Below are 20,089 nucleotides of genomic sequence, written 5' to 3' on the forward strand. Positions count from 1 at the left end.
ACAGTGGACATCAAACACACATTTCTGCAGAATAACCATTATTCAAATATAAAACATCGATGTTCCCTGGCACATTTTCTGAATAGATGCTATATTGTTTGAGCTCCTTTGTTGATCTGTCTTCCTCTAACTTTTCAGTCATTGACTGGTGGCCAGAGCTCAGTAATGAATCAGTAGGCGTAATGGAGAAATAAGACATTGATGATATTTTAAATGAATATTAAGTAGCCATTGATTCTTGAAGAATATAGCTTATAAATGTATCATGACCTTAGTTTAACTGTCTTACCCCATTATATAAACTTGTTTTATGATATTGTTTGTAAACAATTTAGGCCTAATTGTAATCAAGCACTGTATCGATTTTTTTTTAAATGAAACTATAATTTGGATCTCAGGATGGTCGATCCTTGCATCCATAGTTCTGTCTATGAATTTGAGAGTTACATTTCTACAGCCCCATCCCTCAGCTGTTTTCCAAAACAAGATTTCTGAGGCATTTATGTAGTGCTTATGAAGATGCCATGAATGCCCTGGTAAGCCTTTGTGACCACACACACACACACACACACACACACACACACACACACACACACACAGTTTTTTTTCCCTTGTGGGGACCGGTGAAATGTCCCCACTTGTCTGGATTCTTCTTGTTTCTTGTTTCACTATCTTTGTAAGGACTATTGGTCCCCACAATGATAGTAAAACAAAACCACACAAACACGCACACGCACACGCACACACACACACAGTTGTATACCTCTTATTTTTCCGAAACCACAATAAATGAAAGTAAGCAGGATATGCAGATGAGGCACAGGCACAGCCTCGTGACAAGGAATGACGGTCCCTCTGGGCTTCTAACTTGACATCAAACTGAGGGGTGTGGGGGTAGAACCGGGCCTCATTCCATTCCAAAATTCTGCCCCCTCCCTTCTGCTCTCGTTCACTTGTCATCACAGCCTTGAGGCGACTGGGTGGGTGTTATGCAATACCTTCACCTAGCCATATTGCTTAAGTTTCACCTATACTGTCTGGTCAGTTCTGTGAAGGGGTGCAGGAAACCGACAAATCTACAAATCACATTGCATCATAAATAACAACTCATTATTATTTGTAGATCAGTCAGTCACAACTTACCCATGATACATTACAGTTTTGATGCTCTGGAACATGGCCACATTCTGCATGTGAGAGGAGCTCCACAGCTAACAGCTCCTGTCACTCATAGGGAATATTTAAACTCTTGACACCCACCACCTTTCTCTCTAGCTTTGATAACATGAGGGAGAGGTGTGGGGGTTTGACTGCATTTGTCTCTATGGTGTCTTGGTGTCAGTTATGAGTGGGTTCTTTAACTCTCTGACACACCCACATGTTTAAATGACCTCCACAAAGCTGATAAATTTAGGCAGCTATTTAAAATGGGGACGCCCCTCATGCAAGCATGTTGGGATCAGTTACTTACAGTGGGCACATTAAAACAGCAGGTGTTAAATCATGACCAACATTAATCAAAGCCCTGAACAGTCCATGTGGAGATCTTTTAAACCCTCACACATAAACACACACAGACAAATACACCAACACATGGGCAAATGTTCCACAGGAAGTATATCATATTTTTTTGAATAACCTAAATAATGTTATAATGTAGGTAATGTTCATAATGATATGTAGTCCCATTCAAAAGATCAATGGATTTCTGAATGAAGTTACTCAAACTCATCTGATGAGATTTTTATCAATGCAAGGCAAGGAACCATTATGTCAGAGGTCACAAAATATGTAATCCGATTTTATTCTCTCATACCAAAAACAACTTAAAATGGCTCCATTTACTATACTAAAATGTCACAAATTTAGATCTATATTTCAAATACTTGAAATGGAAAGACTTGTGTGCAAGGCGAGACCCAAATGCAGACACAGGAGGCAGATGGTTGAGCTCCGATATTTATTATACCAAAAGGGGTGGACGAAAGGCAGGTCGGGGACAGACGAAAGTTCATAAACCAGGTCAGAGTACAAACAGTACCAGGGGATAGGCAGGCTCAAGGTCAGGACAGGCAGGGGTTCAGTGAACAGGTCCGAATCCAAACAGTACAAGGGGATAGAGCGGGCATGACAGTGTGTGTGTTAACCAGCTACGCAAGTCTGTCATCGGAGACTATATATTTACAAAATCAAAATAGCTCATAACATAGTTGATCAGTTTCTGTCATACAGTGTTGGAACATACAACAACTTTTCTCCAGAGCTTGTGGAAGGGGCAGTCTTGTGCAGTTGTACAATGGACGCTTTTGGGAACTGAACAACAACACTGTATATCGAACCAAAATGTTTGGCCTTATCATTATTTATTCATTAAATATTTTTTAAATTAAGGTTTATTTTAGCAGGAAGTCAAATTGAGACCAATGCCTCTTTTCCAGGGGAGCCCTGCATGAACACAATGTATAACATTTACAGCATTCAAACATACACCGTAATAAAAACACAACAATAAAAGCTATTTAAAAAGCAATCACATTCCTCAACAATGAGGTCTTCCATTAACAACTTGAACTGCACTAGCGGTAATAGCATCAAGGTGCAGAAAGATCTGCAAATCGTTACATACATGGGACGCAAAAAAACTGAATGCAGATTTGCCTAATTTATTTATCTGTTATTTTACCAGATAAGTTGACTGAGAACACGTTCTTATTTGCAGCAACGACCTGGGGAATAGTTACAAGGAGAGGAGGGGGATGAATGAGCCAGTTGTAAACTGGGGATTACTAGATGACCAAGATGATTTGAGGGCCAGATTGGGAATTTAGCCAGGACACCAGGGTTAACAGCCCTACTCTTATGATAAGTGCCATGGGATCTTTAATGACCTCAGAGAGTCAGGACACCCGTTTAACGTCCCATCCGAAAGACGGCACCCTACACAGGGCAGTGTCCCCAATCACTGCCCTGGGGCATTGGGATATTTTTTTAGACCAGAGGGAAGAGTGCCTCCTACTGGCCCTCCAACAACCTCCTACTGGCCCTCCAGCCCTCCACTTCCAGCAGCATCTGGTCTCCCATCAAGGAACTGACCAGGACCAACCCTGCTTAGCTTCAGAAGCAAGCCAGCAGTGGTATGCAGGGTGGTATGCTGCTGGCAGCATAATTCCGTAGTGATCAATGGGACCTCTAGAGTTAGCCATCGCTGTGATCGGGTCTGGTAACTCGTATCTCTGTAATTTAACAATGACGTAAGTAAGGTATAATGGAAGTTTGCATAAGATTGCTTAATAAGCAAAAAGACAGCAGTGCATTGATCTACAAGGCTTAAGAGAGGGCCAGCCTACAGAATTTAGTCATGTGTACTGAACCTATCACCCGTAATACAGCAACGTGCGCCATGATAAACTGCATCCAATGGCTTAGACACAGTGGCATCTCCATTTATATAGACAATAGATATCGCCATAGTCTAAAGCTGGAAGGAATATCGACTGAAATATATGTTTTCTGCTATTTAACTATTCCTATAAAGGAAGCACATTTTAATTCATGACTTCTTAACTCATCAATATACTTTTTGAAAGAAAGCTTTTCATCAATTCAGATACCAAGATATTTAGATACCCAGACATGGGCACCACCCAATGTACATATGCATTTTCATCATATACATTTTTAAGCTTTTTGGAAAATTACATATAGTTCATTTTACCTGCATTTAAGTACCAATTTCAGTTAAACTTTCTGCAAAGCAAAAAAAAAAGCAGATTGGAGTTCTGAAAGAGCTATGTCAACAGAAGGGGCTACAGAATACACAACTGTATCGTCCAAATACAAGTGGAGATTACAATTTCTTACAGACAAACCATTATTGTTATATAGATAGTAAATAGTACTGGGCCCAAAATCGACCTTTGGAGAAAATCTTTCGTAATATCAAGGAAACCTGACTTAAAACTTCTTATGGCTGGGGGCAGTATTGAGTAGCTTGGATGAATAAGGTGGCCAGAGGTGCCCAGAGTAAACTACCTGCTCCTCAGTCCCAGTTGCTAATATATGCATATTATTGGTATATGTGGATAGGAAACACTTTGAAGTTTCTAAAACTGTTTGAATTATGTCTGTGAGTATAACAGAACTCATATGGCAGGCAAAAACCTGAGAAAAAATCCAACCAGGAAGTGGGAAATCTGAGGTTGGTCGATTTTCAACTCAGCCCCTATTGAAGATACAGTGGGATATTGGTCATGTTGCACTTCCTAAGGCTTCCACTAGTTGTCAACCGTCTTTAGAAACTTGTTTGAGGCTTCTACTATGAAGGGGGGCTGAATGAGAGGGAAATGAGTCAGAGGTCTGCCAGCAGTCACACGCTGGTCACACGCATTCACATGAGAGGTAGCTCCCGTTCCATTTGCTTTTATGAAGACAAAGGAATTCTCCGGTTGGAATATTATTGAAGTTTTATGTTAAAAACATCCTAAAGATTGATTCCATACATCGTTTGACATGTTTCTAAGGACTGTAACGTAACTTTTTGACATTTCGTCTGCAACGCGCTTCGTGAGTTTTGATTTGTTTACCAAACGCGCTAACAAAAGTAGCTATTTGGACATAAATGATGGACATTATCGAACAAATCAAACATTTATTGTGTAACTGGGATTCCTGGTAGTGCATTCTGATGAAGATCATCAAAGGTATGTGAATATTTATAATGTTATTTCTGACTTCTGTTGACTGCACAATATGGCAATATCTTTTTGGCTTGTTGGTTCTCTGAGGGCCGTACTCAGATTATTGCACGGTTGCATTTTCCGTAAAGCTTTTTTGAAATCTGACACAAATCTGAAGTTTATCTACATTTCCATGTATAACACTTGTATTTTCATCAACATTTATAATGAGTATTTCTGTAAATTGATGTGGCTCTCTGCAAAATCACCAGATGTTTTTGGAACTGCTGAACACAACACGCCAATGTAAAATGAGATTTTGGGATATAAATATGCACTTTATAGAACAAAACAAACATGTATTGTGTAACATGAAATCATTTGAGTGTCATCTGATGAAGATCATCAAAGGTTAGTGATTAATTCTATCTCTATTTCTGATTTTTGTGACTCCACTCTTTGGCAGGAAAATTGGCTGTGTTTTTCTGTGATTTGGCTCTGACCTAACATAATCGTTTGTGGTGCTTTCGCTGTAAAGCCTATTTGAAATTGGACACTGTGGTGGGATTAACAACATTTGCTTACCGCCCAAATAGGTCCACTTGACGATGCACACACACTGCACACTGCCCTAACCCATCTGGACAAGAGGAATACCTATGTGAGAATGCTGTTCATCGACTACAGCTCGGCATTTAACACCATAGTACCCTCCAAGCTCGTCATCAAGCTCGAGACCCTGGGTCTCGACCCCGCCCTGGGCAACTGGGTACTGGACTTCCTGACGGGCTGCCCCCAGGTGGTGAGGGTAGGCAACAACATCTCCACCCCGCTGATCCTCAACACTGGGGCCCCACAAGGGTGCGTTCTGAGCCCTCTCCTGTACTCCCTGTTCACCCACGACTGCATGGCCACGCACGCCTCCAACTTAATCATCAAGTTTGTGGACGACACAACAGTGGTAGGCTTGATTACCAACAACAACGAGACGGCCTACAGGGAGGAGGTGAGGGCCCTCGGAGTGTGGTGTCAGGAAAATAACCTCACATAATTTAACCTCATAATAATTTTGCACGCCCAATTTTTCAGTTTTTGATTTGTTAAAAAAGTTTGAAATATCCAATAAATGTCGTTCCACTTCATGATTGTGTCCCACTTGTTGTTGATTCTTCACAAAAAAATACAGTTTTATATCTTTATGTTTGAAGCCTGAAATGTGGCAAAAGGTCGCAAAGTTCAAGGGGGCCGAATACTTTCGCAAGGCACTGTATATCACTAGCCACTTCAAACAATGCTACCTAACATAATGTTTACATACCCTACATTATTCATCTCATATGTATACGTATATACTGTACTCTATATCATCTACTGCATCTTTATGTAATACATGTATCACTAGCCACTTTAACTATGCCACTTTGTTTACATACTCATCTCATATGTATATACTGTACTCGATACCATCTACTGTATCTTGCCTATGCCGCTCTGTACCATCACTCATTCATATATCTTTATGTACATATTCTTTATCCCTCTACACTTGTGTGTATAAGGCAGTCGTTTTGGAATTGTTAGTTAGATTACTTATTACTGCATTGTCGGAACTAGAAAGCACAAGCATTTCGCTACACTCGCATTAACATCTGCTAACCATGTGTATGTGACAAATAAAATTTGATTTGATTTGATTTTGAAGATTACCTTTAAAATGGTATAAGATACTTGTATGTTTGAGGAATTTTAATTATGAGATTTCTGTTGTTTTGAATTTGGCGCCCTGCATTTCACTGGCTGTTGTCATGTCGATCCCGTTAACGGGATCTCAACCCTAAGAAGTTTTTTAACTCAATCAGAAGAAACATATTGTGTCCTGTCTGTCAGGTAGTTTTCAAACCAAATGCAGCCTGCCTGACCCAGGACAATTTCAGACTGTCTATTAATTAATTAATGGTCAATCAATCAATTCAATGTATTTATACAGCCCTTCTTACATCAGCTGATGTCACAAAGTGCTGTACAGAAACCCAGCCTAAAACCTCAATAAGCAAGCAATGCAGGTGTAGAAGTGCAGTGGCTAGGAAAAACTCCCTAGAAAGGCCAGAAATCTAGGAAGAAACCAAGAGAGGAACCAGGCTATGAGGGGTGGCCAGTCCTCTTCTGGCTGTGCCGGGTGGATATTATAACAGAACATGGCCAAGATGTTCAAATGTTCATAGATGGCCAGCATGGTCAAATAGTACTAATCGCATTGATTGTAGAGGGTGCAACAGGTCAGCAGCTCAGGAGTAAATGTCAGTTGGCTTTTCATAGCCTATCATTCAGAGTATCTCTGCCGCTCTTGATGTCTCTAGAGAGTTGAAAACAGCAGGTCTGGGACAAGGTAGCAGGTCCGGTGAACAGGTCAGGGTTCCATAGCCGCAGGCAGAACAGTTGAAACTGGAGCAGCAGCACGACCAGGTGGACAGCAATGAGTCATCAGGCCAGGTAGTCCTAAGGCATGGTCCTAGGGCTCAGATCCTGAGAGAGAGAGAGAGAAAGAAAAGGGAGAGAGAATTAGACTTACATACTTAAATTCACAAAGGACACCGGATAAGAGGAGAAATACTCCAGATATAACAGACTGACCCTAGCCCACCGACATATAAACTATTTCAGCATAAATACTAGAGGCTGAGACAGGAGGGTTCGGGAGACACTGTGGCCCCATCCGACGATACCCCCGGACAGGGCCAAACAGGCAAGATATAACCCCACCCACTTTGCCAAGCAACCACCAACTTACATTCCTGACTCAACCCATTCAAGTGACACACCCCTCCTAGGAATGGCATGGAAGAGCACCAGTAAGCCAGTGACTCAGCCCCTGTAATCGTGTTAGAGGCAGAGAATCCCAGTGGAGAGATGGGAACCGGCCAGGCAGAGACAGCAAGGGCGGTTCGTTGCTCCAGTGCCTCTCTGTTCACCTTCACACTCCTGGGCCAGACTACATTCAATCATAGGACCTACTGAAGAGATGAGTCTTCAATAAAGACTTAAAGGTCGAAACCGAGTCTGCATCTCTCACATGGATAGGTAGACCATTGCATAAAAATGGAGCTCTACAGGAGAAAGCCCTGCCTCCTGCTGTTTGCTTATAAATTCTAAGGACAGTAAGGAGGCCTGCGTCTTGTGACTGTAGCGTACGTGTAGGTATGTACGGCAGGACCAAATCGGAAAGATAGGTAGGAGCAAGTCCATGTAATGCTTTGTAGGTTAGCAGTAAAACCTTGAAATCAGCCTTAGCCTTAACAGGAAGCCAGTGTAGAGAGGCTAGCACTGGAGTAATTTGATCAAATTTTCTGGTTCTAGTCAGGATTCTAGCAGCCGTGTTTAGCACTAACTGAAGTTCATTTAGTGCTTTTTCCGGGTAGCCGGAATGTAGAGAATTGCAGTACTCTAATCTAGAAGTGACAAAAGCATGGATTAATTTTTCTGCATCATTTTTGGACAGAAAGTTTCAGATTTTTTCAATGTTACGTAGATGGAAAAAAGCTGTCCTTGAAACAGTCTTGATATGTTTGTCAAAAGAGAGATCAGGGTTCAGAGTAACGTCGAGGTCCTTCAGTTTTATTTGAGACGACTGTACAACCATCAAGATTAATTGTCAGATTCAACAGAAGATCTCTTTGTTTCTTGGGACCTAGAACTAGCATCTCTGTTTTGTCCGAGTTTAAAAGTAGAACATTTGCCGCCATCCACTTCCTTATGTCTGAAACACAGGCTTCCAGGGAGGGCAATTTTGGGGCTTCACCATGTTTCATCGAAATGTACAGCTGTGTGTGGTCCGCATAGCAGTGAAAGTTAACATTATGTTTCCGAATGACATCACCAAGAGGTAAAATATTTAGTGAAAACAATAGTAGTCCTAAAACGGAGCCTTGAGGAACACCAAACTTTACAGTTGATTTGTCAGAAGACAAACCATCCACAGAGATAAACTGATATCTTTCTGACAGATAAGATCTAAACCAGGCCAGAACTGCAGTTAGTTTCAGAATGGTGGGCAAGGAATAAGTTAGCCCTAAATATTACAAAAACTAAAAGCATTGTACTTGGGACAAATCATTCACGTAACCCTAAACCTCAAATAAATATTGTAATAAATCATGTGGAAATTGAGCAAGTTGAGGTGACTAAACTGCTTGGAGTAACCCTGAATTGTAAACTTTCATACTCAAAACATATGGATACAACTGATAGATGGGGAGAAGTCTGTCCATAATAAAGCACTGCTCTGCCTTCTTAACCTACCAACAAGGCAGGTCCTACAGGCTCAAGTCTTGTCACACAAAGAGGGAAAATTGCAATAGGCCCAGAACAGGGCAACACTGCTGGCCCTTGGATGTACACAGAGAGCAAACATTAATAATATGCATGTCAATCTCTCCTGGCTCAAAGTGGAGGAGAGATTGACTTCATCACTACTTGTATTTGTGAGAGGTATTGACATGTTGAAAGCACCGAGCTGTTTGTTTAAACGACTAGCACACAGCTTAGACACCCATGCATACCCCACAAGACATGCCACAAGAGGTCTCTTCACAGTCCCCAAATCCATAACAGACTATGGGAGGTGCACAGTAGTGCATAGAGCCATGACTACATGGAACTCTTTCAAGCAGTAGAATCAGATTCAAAAGACAGATAAAAATACACCTTATAGAACAGTGGGGACTGTGAGGCAACACAAACATAGGAACCGACACATGCATGCACACACATGATAAGATACACACTATACACACACATACATATGGATTTTGTGTTATAGATATGTGGTAGTGGAGTAGGGGCCTGAGGGCACACACTTAGTGTGTTGTGAAATCTGTTATGAATGTATTGTAATGTTTTTAAAATTGTATAACTGCCTTAATTTTGCGGGACCCCAGGAAGAGTAGCTGCTGCCTTGGCAGGAACTAATGGGGATCCATAATAAATACACTTAATCTCAACCACAATGCCATGTACAGTATCCTTATATAAATAGGGTCACTTCCCAAATGGCACCCTATTCCCTATATAGTGCACTTTTGACCTTATGGGTCCTGGTCAAAAGTAGTGCACTACGTAGTTAATAGGGTACCATTTTGGATGCAACTTTACTTCATCTTCGGTGTCCTTTTGGGTACGGTACAACTTTACTTACCACATCAAACTGTCTAGCAGTGACTCTAGCGAGCCCGACACCACACCAGTCCATGCGTTAGCTCCCTTAGCCCCTTGAGTGGGTACTGGAAATGTTTGAGTGTTTAACATCTCTTGGGATAGGGGGCAGTATTCTGACGTCTGGATAGAAAGCGTGACCAAAGTAAACTGCCTGTTACTCAGGCCCAGAAGCTAGGATATGCATATAATTGGATTTGGATAGAAAACACTTTAAAGTTTCTAAAACTGTTAAATGTATGTCTGTGAGTATAACAGAACTGATATGGCAGGCGAAACCCCGAGGACAAACCACCCCCGCCAAAACATAATCAGCTTATCCCTATTTTCAATGGCTATCACTTTTATTATAAGGCCAAGTCCTCACAGATTGCAGTTCCTAGGGCTTCCACTAGATGTCAACAGTCTTTAGAAAGAGTTTCAGGCTGGTTTTTGGAAAAATGAGCCAGAAGTTGTAGTTTTTCTAGGTGTATCCCATTTTGGCTGTTGTGTTTGCAAGCGCGTGGAAGAGAGCGCGTTCTTTGGTATTTTTCTCCGGTAAAGACAATATCGATTCCCCGTATTACATTTGATCATTTATTTACATATTAGGGTACCTAAGGTTTGATTATAAACGTTGTTTGACTTGTTTGGAAAAGTTTATTAGTAATGTTTGGGATTCATTTGGTATGCATTTTGATAGAGGGAAACTGGGTGGATTATTGACTGAAGCGCGCCAGCTAAACTGAGTTTTTATGGATATAAAGAAGGACATTATTGAGCAAAAGGACAATTTGTGATGTAACTGGGGCCTTTTGGAGTACCAACAGAAGAAGATCATCAAAGATAAGGCATTTTTTTATTCGCTATTTCGGACTTTCGCGTGTTTGTATGCGGGGCGCTGTCTTCAGATAATCGCATGGTTTGCTTTCGCCGTAAAGCCTTTTTGAAATCTACCACAGTGGCTGGATTAACAAGAAATTAAGCTTTATTTTGATGTATTACACTTGTGATTTTATGAAAGTTAAATATTTATAATACTGTCGTTTGAATTTCGCTCTATGCAATTTCACCAGATGTTGGCCAGGTGGGACGTTAACGTCCTGCCCATAAGAAGTGAAACACCTGCTGCATACAGCACATTCACCAGCAGCCAATGGCCACAGAAGCCCAGGTTATTGCCCCAGCAGACCCACCAGTTCAAAGTTCAAGAGGTCACTGGATTTGAAAGTGCAACACTGTTTATTGGTTGTTGGGGATTAAAAAGTCATTCCTAACTACGCACTGGTTAAAACAGGAAAAAAAAATGTTATTATTATGATCAGTGTACTATAATGTGTAATGTACTGTACATTACGTATCCCACTGTTGAGAAATTAATGTATTTGGCCACAAAATTGGCCACAAAATTAACATTTTGCTATGGCCATCTCAGTCTCCGGACATGAAACCCATTGAAAACCTGTGGTTTGAATTGAAGAGGGCAGTCCATAAGCACAGACGAAGGATCAAATAAAATAAAAGGTTATTTGTCACATGTGCCCAAAACAACAGGTGTAGTAAACCTTACAGTGAAATGCTTACTTACAAGCTCTAAACCTGTTACGGCTTTCTTCCGTTGAAGGAGTCGGACCAAAATGCAGCGTGGTTAAATCGAGACATCTTTAATGACGATAAAACGAAACATACAAAAACAACAAACGGCAATGTGAAAACCTAATACAGCCTGTCTGGTGACAACTAACACAGAGACAGGAACAATCACCCACAAACACACAGTGAAACCCAGGCTACCTAAATATGGTTCCCAATCAGAGACAACAATTTGGTTAGCGGTTCAGGAGTCTTATTGCTTGGGGGTTGCCTTTTGGAACTAGAATTGGCACTCCGGTACCGTTTGCCGTGCAGTAGCAGAGAGAACAGTCTATGACTAGTGTGGCTAGAGTCTTTGACAATTCTTAGGGCTATCCTCTGACACCGCCTGGTATAGAGGTCCTGGAATCCAGGAAACTTGGCCCCAGTGATGTACTGGGTTGTACGCACTACCTCTATAGTTCCTTGCGGTCGGAGGCCAAGCAGTTGCCATACCAGGCGTTGATGATCTCAATGGTGCAGCTGTAGAACGTTTGGAGGATCTGAGGACCCATTCCAAATCTTTTCAGTCTCCCGAGGGGGATAGGTGTTGTCGTGCCCACTCCACGACTGTCTTGGTGTGTTTGGACCATGACAGTTCGTGTTCCGTGGACAGTTCATAGTCCGTGGACACCAAGGAACATGAAGTTCTCAACCTGCTCCACTACAGCCCTGTCAATGAGAATGGGGGTGTGCTCGGCCGTCCTTTTCCTGTAGTCCACGATCATCTCCTTTGTCTTGATCACACTGAGGGAGAGGTTGTTATTCTGGCACCACACGGCCCGGTCTCTGACCTCTTCCCTATAGGCTGCCTCATTGTTGTCGGGGATCAGGCCTACCACTGTCGTGTCATCGACACACTTAATGATGGTGTTGAAGGCACTATGGTGTTGAATGCAGAGCTGTAGTCAATGAATAGCATTCTCACATAGGTGTTCCTTTTGTCCAGGTGGGAAAGGGCAGTGTGGAGTGCAATAGAGATTGCATCATCTGTGGAACTGTTAGGGCGGAATGCAAATTTGAGTGGGTCTAGGGTTTCTGGGATAATGGTGTTGATGTGAGGCATGACCAGCCTTTCAAAGCACTTCATGGCTACAGATGTGAGTAGTCATTTAGGCAGGTTATCTTAATGTTCTTGGGCACAGGGACTATGGTGGTCTGCTTGAAACATCTAACTATTACAGACTCAGACAGGGAGAGGCTGAATATGTCAGTGAATACACTTGCCAGTTGGTCAGCGCATGCTCGGAGTACACATCCTAGTAATCCGTCTGGCCCTGCGGCCTTGTGAATGTTGACCTGTTTAAAGGTAATTTAGCTCGTCTGGTAGGCTCATGTCACTGGGAAGCTCTCGGCTGTGCTTCCCTTTGTAGTCCATAATAGTTTGCAGGCCCTGCCACATCCGACGAGTGTCGGAGCCGGTGTAGTACGATTCGATCTTAGTCCTGTATTGATGCTTTGCCTGTTTGATGGTTCGTCAGAGGGCATAGCGGGATTTCTTATACGCTCCCGGGTTAGAGTCCTGCTCCTTGAAAGCAGCAGCTCTACCCTTTAGCTCAGTGCGGATGTTGCCTGTAATCCATGGCTTCTGGTTGGGGTATGTACTAGGGATGTAACGGTACACAATATGTTGTCGAACCAATACGCACATGTGAACCGTGAAATTATGATATGCCTGTCATTGTTCTATAATTTCAAAAACTTGCTTATTTCGCTGCAGACTACATGCACGTTGTACATTCAGATCCACAGAACCAGACGTGCAGCTTGTGAACAGGCAAGGCAGACAACTGCTTGGGGCCCCAGGCTGTTAGGGGGCTCCTGAGGGCTGACAACTTTACTCCACAGCAATGTCTTAAATTGTGTCAACCTTAGTGACCACAACCCATTCCCCCTTAAACAACCAATGGACGATTTACAATGACATCTCAGTAGGAAACTTCCCTAAAGGGGCCCCATGAAGAGAGGGGAAACTAAAAACAAATATTCCCTCAGCTCCAACGTGACAATGGCAAGCGCTAGCGGAGACAGAGAGAAGCAAATTTGAAGACGCACCTCCGTCTTTCAAATCCGCTGTGTGGGAACATTTTGGATTCAGTGTTCAATGTGATGACGAGGGTAAGAAGACCATACACAAACAGAGTACAGTCTGCAAGCATTGCTTTGCCGCTGTCGGCTACTCGAGTGGAAAAACTTCTAACATGATGTGTCATTTACATCTCCATCACCCGGCCATATCCCTAGCAGGTGCTGCTGCCTTCCAACAACAATTTGCAACAAGTTCAGAAAAACAAAGAAATAACAAAAGTAAACAAATCACTTTTGGCAGCGATGACAGCCTTGAGTCTTCTTGGGTGTGACATTACAAGCTAGACACACCTGTATTTGAGGAGTTTCTCCCATTCCTCATCTGTAGATTCTCTCAAGTGCTGTCAGGTTGGATGGGGAGCGCAACTGCACAGCTATTTTCAGGTCTCTCTAGAGATATTCGATCGGGTTCATGTCTGGGCTCTGGCTGAGCCACTCAAGGACATTCAGAGACTTGTCCCAGAGCCACTCCTGCATTGTCTTGGCTGTGTGCTTAGGGTTGTTGTCCTGTTGGAAGGTGAACCTTTGCCCAAGTTTGAGGTCCTGAGTGCTCTGGAGCAGGTTTTCATCAAGGATCTTTATCAAATTTGCTCCGTTCATCTTTCCTCAATCCTGACTATTCTCCCAGTCCCTGCCGCTGAAAAACCTCCCCACATCATGATGCTGCCACCCCCATGTTTCACCATAAGGATGGTGCCAACGAGTTCAATCTTGGTTTCATCAGACCAAAGAAACTTGTTTCTCATGGTCTGAGAGTCCTTTAGGTGCCTTTTGACAAACTCTAAGCAGGCTGTCACACGTCTTTTACTGAGGAGTGGCCACTCTATCATAAAGGCCTGATTGGTGGAGTACTGCAGAGATGGTTGTCCTTCTGGAAGTTTCTCTCATCTCCACAGAGGAACTCTGGAGCTCTGTCAAAGTGACCATCGGGTTATTGGTCACCTCCCTGACCAAGGCCCTTCTCCCCTGATTGCTCACTTTGACCGGGCGGCCAGCTCTAGGAAAAGTCTTGGTGGTTCCAAACTTCTTCCATTTAGGAATGATTGAGGCCACTGTGTTCTTGGGGACCTTCAATTCTGCAGACATGGTTTTTTTTTTTGACACCATCCTGTCCCAGGACAGACAATTCCTTTGACCTCATGGCTTGGTGTTTGCTCTGACATGCACTGTCAACTGTCGAACCTTATATAGACAGGTGTGCGCTTTTCCAAATCAGGTCCAATTGATTGAATTGACTACAGGTGGACTCCAATAAAGTTGTAGAAACATCTCAAGGACGATCAATGGAAACACGATGCACCTGAGCTCAATTTCGAGTCTCATAGTCTCATTTTGTAAAAAAGGTATTTCTGTTTTTTACATTTAATACATTTGCAAACATTTCTATAAACCTGTTTTGGCTTTGTCATTATTGGGGATTGTGTATGGATTGATGAGGATTTTAAAAATATTTTATCCATTTTAGAATAAGGCAGTAAGGTAACAAATTGTAGAAAAGGTCAAGAGGTCTGAAAACTTTCCGTATGCACATAATATACAGTGGGGCAAAAAAGTATTTAGTCAGCCACCAATTGTGCAAGTTCTCCCACTTAAAAAGATGAGAGAGGCCTGTAATTTCCATCATAGGTACACTTCAACTATGACAGACAAAATTAGAAAAAAAAATCCAGAAAATCACATTGTAGGATTTTTAATGAATTTTTTTGCAAATTATGGTGGAAAATAAGTATTTGGTCAATAACAAAAGTTTCTCAATACTTTGTTATATACCCTTTGTTGGCAATGACAGAGGTCAAACGTTTTCTGTAAGTCACAAGGTTTTCACACACTGTTGCTGGTATTTTGGCCCATTCCTCCATGCAGATTTCCTCTAGAGCAGTGATGTTTTTGGGGCTGTTTCTGGGCAACACGGACATTCAACTCCCTCCAAAGATTTTCTTTGGGGTTGAAATGTGGAGACTGGCTAGGCCACTCCAGGACCTTGAAATTCTTCTTACGAAGCCACTCCTTCGTTGCCCGGGCGGTGTGTTTGGGATCATTGTCATGCTGAAAGACCCAGCCACATTTCATCTTCAATGCCCTTGCTGATGGAAGGAGATTTTCACTCAAAATCTCACGATACATGGCCCCATTCATTCTTTCCTTTACACAGATCAGTCGTCCTGGTCCCTTTGCAGAAAAACAGCCCCAAATCATGATGTTTCCACCCCCATGCTTCACAGTAGGTATGGTGTTCTTTGGATGCAACTCAGCATTCTTTGTCCTCCAAACACAACGAGTTGAGTTACCAAAAAGTTATATTTTGGTATCATCTGACCATATGACATTCTCCCAATCTTCTTCTGGATCATCCAAATGCTCTCTAGCAAACTTCAGACCGGCCTGGACATGTACTGGCTTAAGCAGGGGGACACGTCTGGCACTGCAGGATTTGAGTCCCTGGCGGCGTAGTGTTACTAATGGTAGGCTTTGTTACTTTGGTCCCAGCTCTCTGCAGGTCATTCACTAGGTCCCCCCGTGTGGTTCTGGGATTTTTGCTCACTGTTCTTGTGATCATTTTGACCCCACGGGGTGAGATCTTGCGTGGAGCCCCAGATCGAGGGAGATTATCAGTGGTCTTGTATGTCTTCCATTTCCTAACAATTGCTCCCACAGTTGATTTCTTCAAACCAAGCTGCTTACCTATTGCAGATTCAGTCTTCCCAGCCTGGTGCAGGTCTACAATTTTGTTTCTGGTGTCCTTTGACAGCTCTTTGGTCTTGGCCATAGTGGAGTTTGGAGTATGACTGTTTGAGGTTGTGGACAGGTGCCTTTTATACTGATAACAAGTTCAAACAGGTGCCATTAATACAGGTAACGAGTAGAGGACAGAGGAGCCTCTTAAAGAAGAAGTTACAGGTCTGTGAGAGCCAGAATTGTTTGTAGGTGACCAAATACTTATTTTCCACCATCATTTGCAAATAAATTCATTAAAAATCCTACAATGTGACTTTCAGGATTTATTTTTCTCATTTGGTCTGTCCTAGATGAAGTATGATATGATGAAAATTACAGGCCTCTCTCATCTTTTTAAGTGGGAGAACTTGCATAATTGGTGGCTGACTAAATACCTTTTTGCCCCACTGTATACTGAACAAAAATATAAATGCAACATGCAACAATTTCTCGTATTTTCCGGAGTTACAGTTCATATAAGGAATTCAGACAATTGAAATAAATTCATCAGCCTCTATTCTAAGGATTTCACAACTGGGAATACAGATATGCCTCTGTTGGCCACAGATACCTTTAAAAAAAGGTAGGGGCATGGATCAGAAAACCAGTCAGTATCTGAGGTGACCACCATTTACCTCATGCATCGCGACACATTTCCTTCGCATTGAGTTGATCAGGCTGTTGATTGTGGCCTGTGGAATGTCGTCCCACTGTCACGGTACTGTTGCTCATTCAGTGCACCAGTTTCGGAGGTCTACGTCACCGGCCTCTAGGAACTGAACTGTGTCATTATGCACACCTGGTCCCCATTCCTACGGATTATAATTGCATAAAAGTGCCCTTTGGTTCACCATTGGGCTGTCAATTATTGTTCCAATGTCCGTTGTGCCTGTCAGTACCTGAGCATTGTTGTTTTGGCTTTCGTGCCGCTTGTATTGCGCAGATGATTACGGGTCTCTTATCGTGTGGTATCATTGTGCACTTGTGTATTTATTCAAGGTACTCCTCGCTCTTTTGTTTGGGTCTCAACCCTGTGTTTTGTATATGTGTTTGTTTGGTTTTCGTCCCTTGCCTTTACATGGCACGCTATAATTTGGGTGAATTAAATATCCTATTACGCTTTCCTGCGCCTGTATCCCGATCATTCACACAACATGACACCCACTCCTCTTCAATGGCCGTGTGAAGTTGCTGGATATTGGTGGGATACTGGAACATGCTGTTGTACACCTCTACCCAGAGCATCCCAAACATGCTCAATGGGTGACATGTCTGGTGAGTATGCAGGTCATGGAAGAACTGGGATATTTTCTGCTTGTAGGAATTGTGTACAAATCCTTGCGATATCGGGCTGTGCATTATTATGCAGAAACATGAGGTGATGTCAGCGGATGACAATGGGCCTCAGGATCTCGTCACGGTATTTCTGTTCATTCAAATTGACATTGATAAAATGCAATTGTGTTCGTTGTCTCTAGCTTATGCCTGCCCATACCACAACCCCACCACCACCATGGGGCACTCTATTCCTAATGTTGACATAATCAAACTGCTCATCCATACGATGCCATACACATGGTCTGTGGTTGTGATGCCGGTTGGACATACTGCCAAATTCACTAAAACAAAGTTGGATGTGGCTTATGGTAGAGAAATGAACATTCAATTCTCTGGCAACAGCTCTGGTGGACATGCCTGAAGTCAACATGCTAATTGCAAGCTCTCTCAAGACATCTGTGGCATTGTGTTGTATGACAAAACTGCACATTTAAGAGTGGACTTTTATTGTCCCCAGCACAAGCTGCACCTACAGTATGTAATAATCATGCTGTTTAATCAGGTAGATGGATTATCTTGGCAAAGGAGAAATGCTCATTAACAGGGATGTAACCAAATTTGCGCATACATTTTGAGAGAAATAAGCTTTTTGTGCACATTAACCATTTCTGGGATATTTTATTTCATTTCATGAATCATAGGACCAACACTTTACATGTTGCGTTTATATTTTTGTTCAGTGTATACTTTGCCTTGAATTCACCCCCTTGGCATTTTTCCTATTTTGTTGCATTACAACCTGTAATTTAAATTGATTTCTAGTTGGATTTCATGTAATGAACATACACAAAATAGTCCAAATTGCTGAAGTAAAATAATAAAAAAATAAACTTATTTCCAAAAATGTAAAAAGGGGCCGCCCACCAAAACTTACGGACCAGGCAAGGAGGGCATTAATCAGAGAGGCAACAAAGTGACCAAAGATAACCCTGAAGGAGCTGCCAAGCTCCACAGCGGAGATTGGAGTATCTGTCCATAGGAACACTTTAAGCCGTTCACTCCACAGTGGCCACTTTTGGTGTTCGTTAAAAGGCATGTGGGAGACTCCCCAAACATATGGAAGAAGGTACTCTGGTCAGATGAGACTAAAATTGAGCTATTTGGCCATCAAGGAAAATGCTATGTTTGGCACAAACCCAACACCTCTCATCATCCCGAGAACTCAGTGAAGCATGGTGGTGGCAGCATCATGCTGTGGGGATGTTTTTCATCGGCAGGGACTGGGAAACTGGTTAGAAAACTGGTTAGAATGATGGATGGCACTAAATATGGGGGAATTCTTGAGGGAAATCTGTTTCAGTCTTCCAGAGATTTGAGACTGGGTCAGGGTTCATCTTCCAGCAGGAAAATGACCCTAAACATACTGCTAAAGCAACACTTGAGTGTTTTAAGGGGAAACATTTAAATGTCTTGGAATGACCTAGTCAAAGCCCAGACCTCAATCCAATTGAGAATCTGTGGTATGACTTAAAGATTGCTGTACACCAGCGGAACCCATCCAACTTGAAGGAGCTGGAGCAGTTTTGCATTGAAGAATGGGCAAAAATCCCAGTGGCTAGATGTGCCAAGCTTATAGAGACATACCCCAAGAGATTTGCAGCTGTAATGTGGTGGCCCTGTAATGTGCAGCTGTAATGTGGTGCAAAAGGTGGCCCTACAAAGTATTGACTATGGGGGGGTGAATAGTTGTGCACGCTCAAGTTTTCTGTTTTTTTTGTCTTATTTCTTTTGTCTTAAATCAAATGACACAAACCCCCCAAAAATCCATTTTAATTCCAGGTTGTAAGGCAACAAAATACGAAAAATGTCAAGGGGGTGAACACTTTTGCAAGCCACTGTATATATTTAATGATCACTACATTTCCCACTATTTACACTGATTCTGGTAGCAATTTGTTTTAAGGGACAGAAAAGTACCACGAAATGACATGGTAACATGGTAATTACACAGTAATAATAACATATTAATTAGTTGTTTGTTTCTTTGGGATTCATTATAACAAGCACTACTAGGCAACATTTGATACCAAATAGTTACCAATTGTTACCCATTTCTACAGGATTAAATTACCAGGTAAATACGGTAAATAAAAGTGAAAAAAAACCTCTAGAGGGCACTGTTGGGCAATCCTCAAGTACTGTATGTGTTAGGCTATATGTTTAGCTACTTATTACATATATTTACAAATTGTTCAACAAACAGTTATTGTTTTGTTGGAATAATGGATAGAATGACTGGAAATAAATGCCACCACATTGCAGTGGGATTGGGATTTGAATTCACACAGTCACGGTACATATGTGTAGGCCTAGATGGCGCCGATGCAAGATGGCTCCTACAAATGTGGTGGCCTTGCCTCGATCTCCTACAAAACTTTGCAGGTTTCCACTTTTTCTAGTGTTTTTCTGTGTTTTTCTCAAATTTTCTAGTTTGTTTCGTGCATTTCTTCATA

This window comes from Oncorhynchus tshawytscha, linkage group LG34, assembly GCF_018296145.1.
Source record: "Oncorhynchus tshawytscha isolate Ot180627B linkage group LG34, Otsh_v2.0, whole genome shotgun sequence".
NCBI lineage: Eukaryota > Metazoa > Chordata > Actinopteri > Salmoniformes > Salmonidae > Oncorhynchus > Oncorhynchus tshawytscha.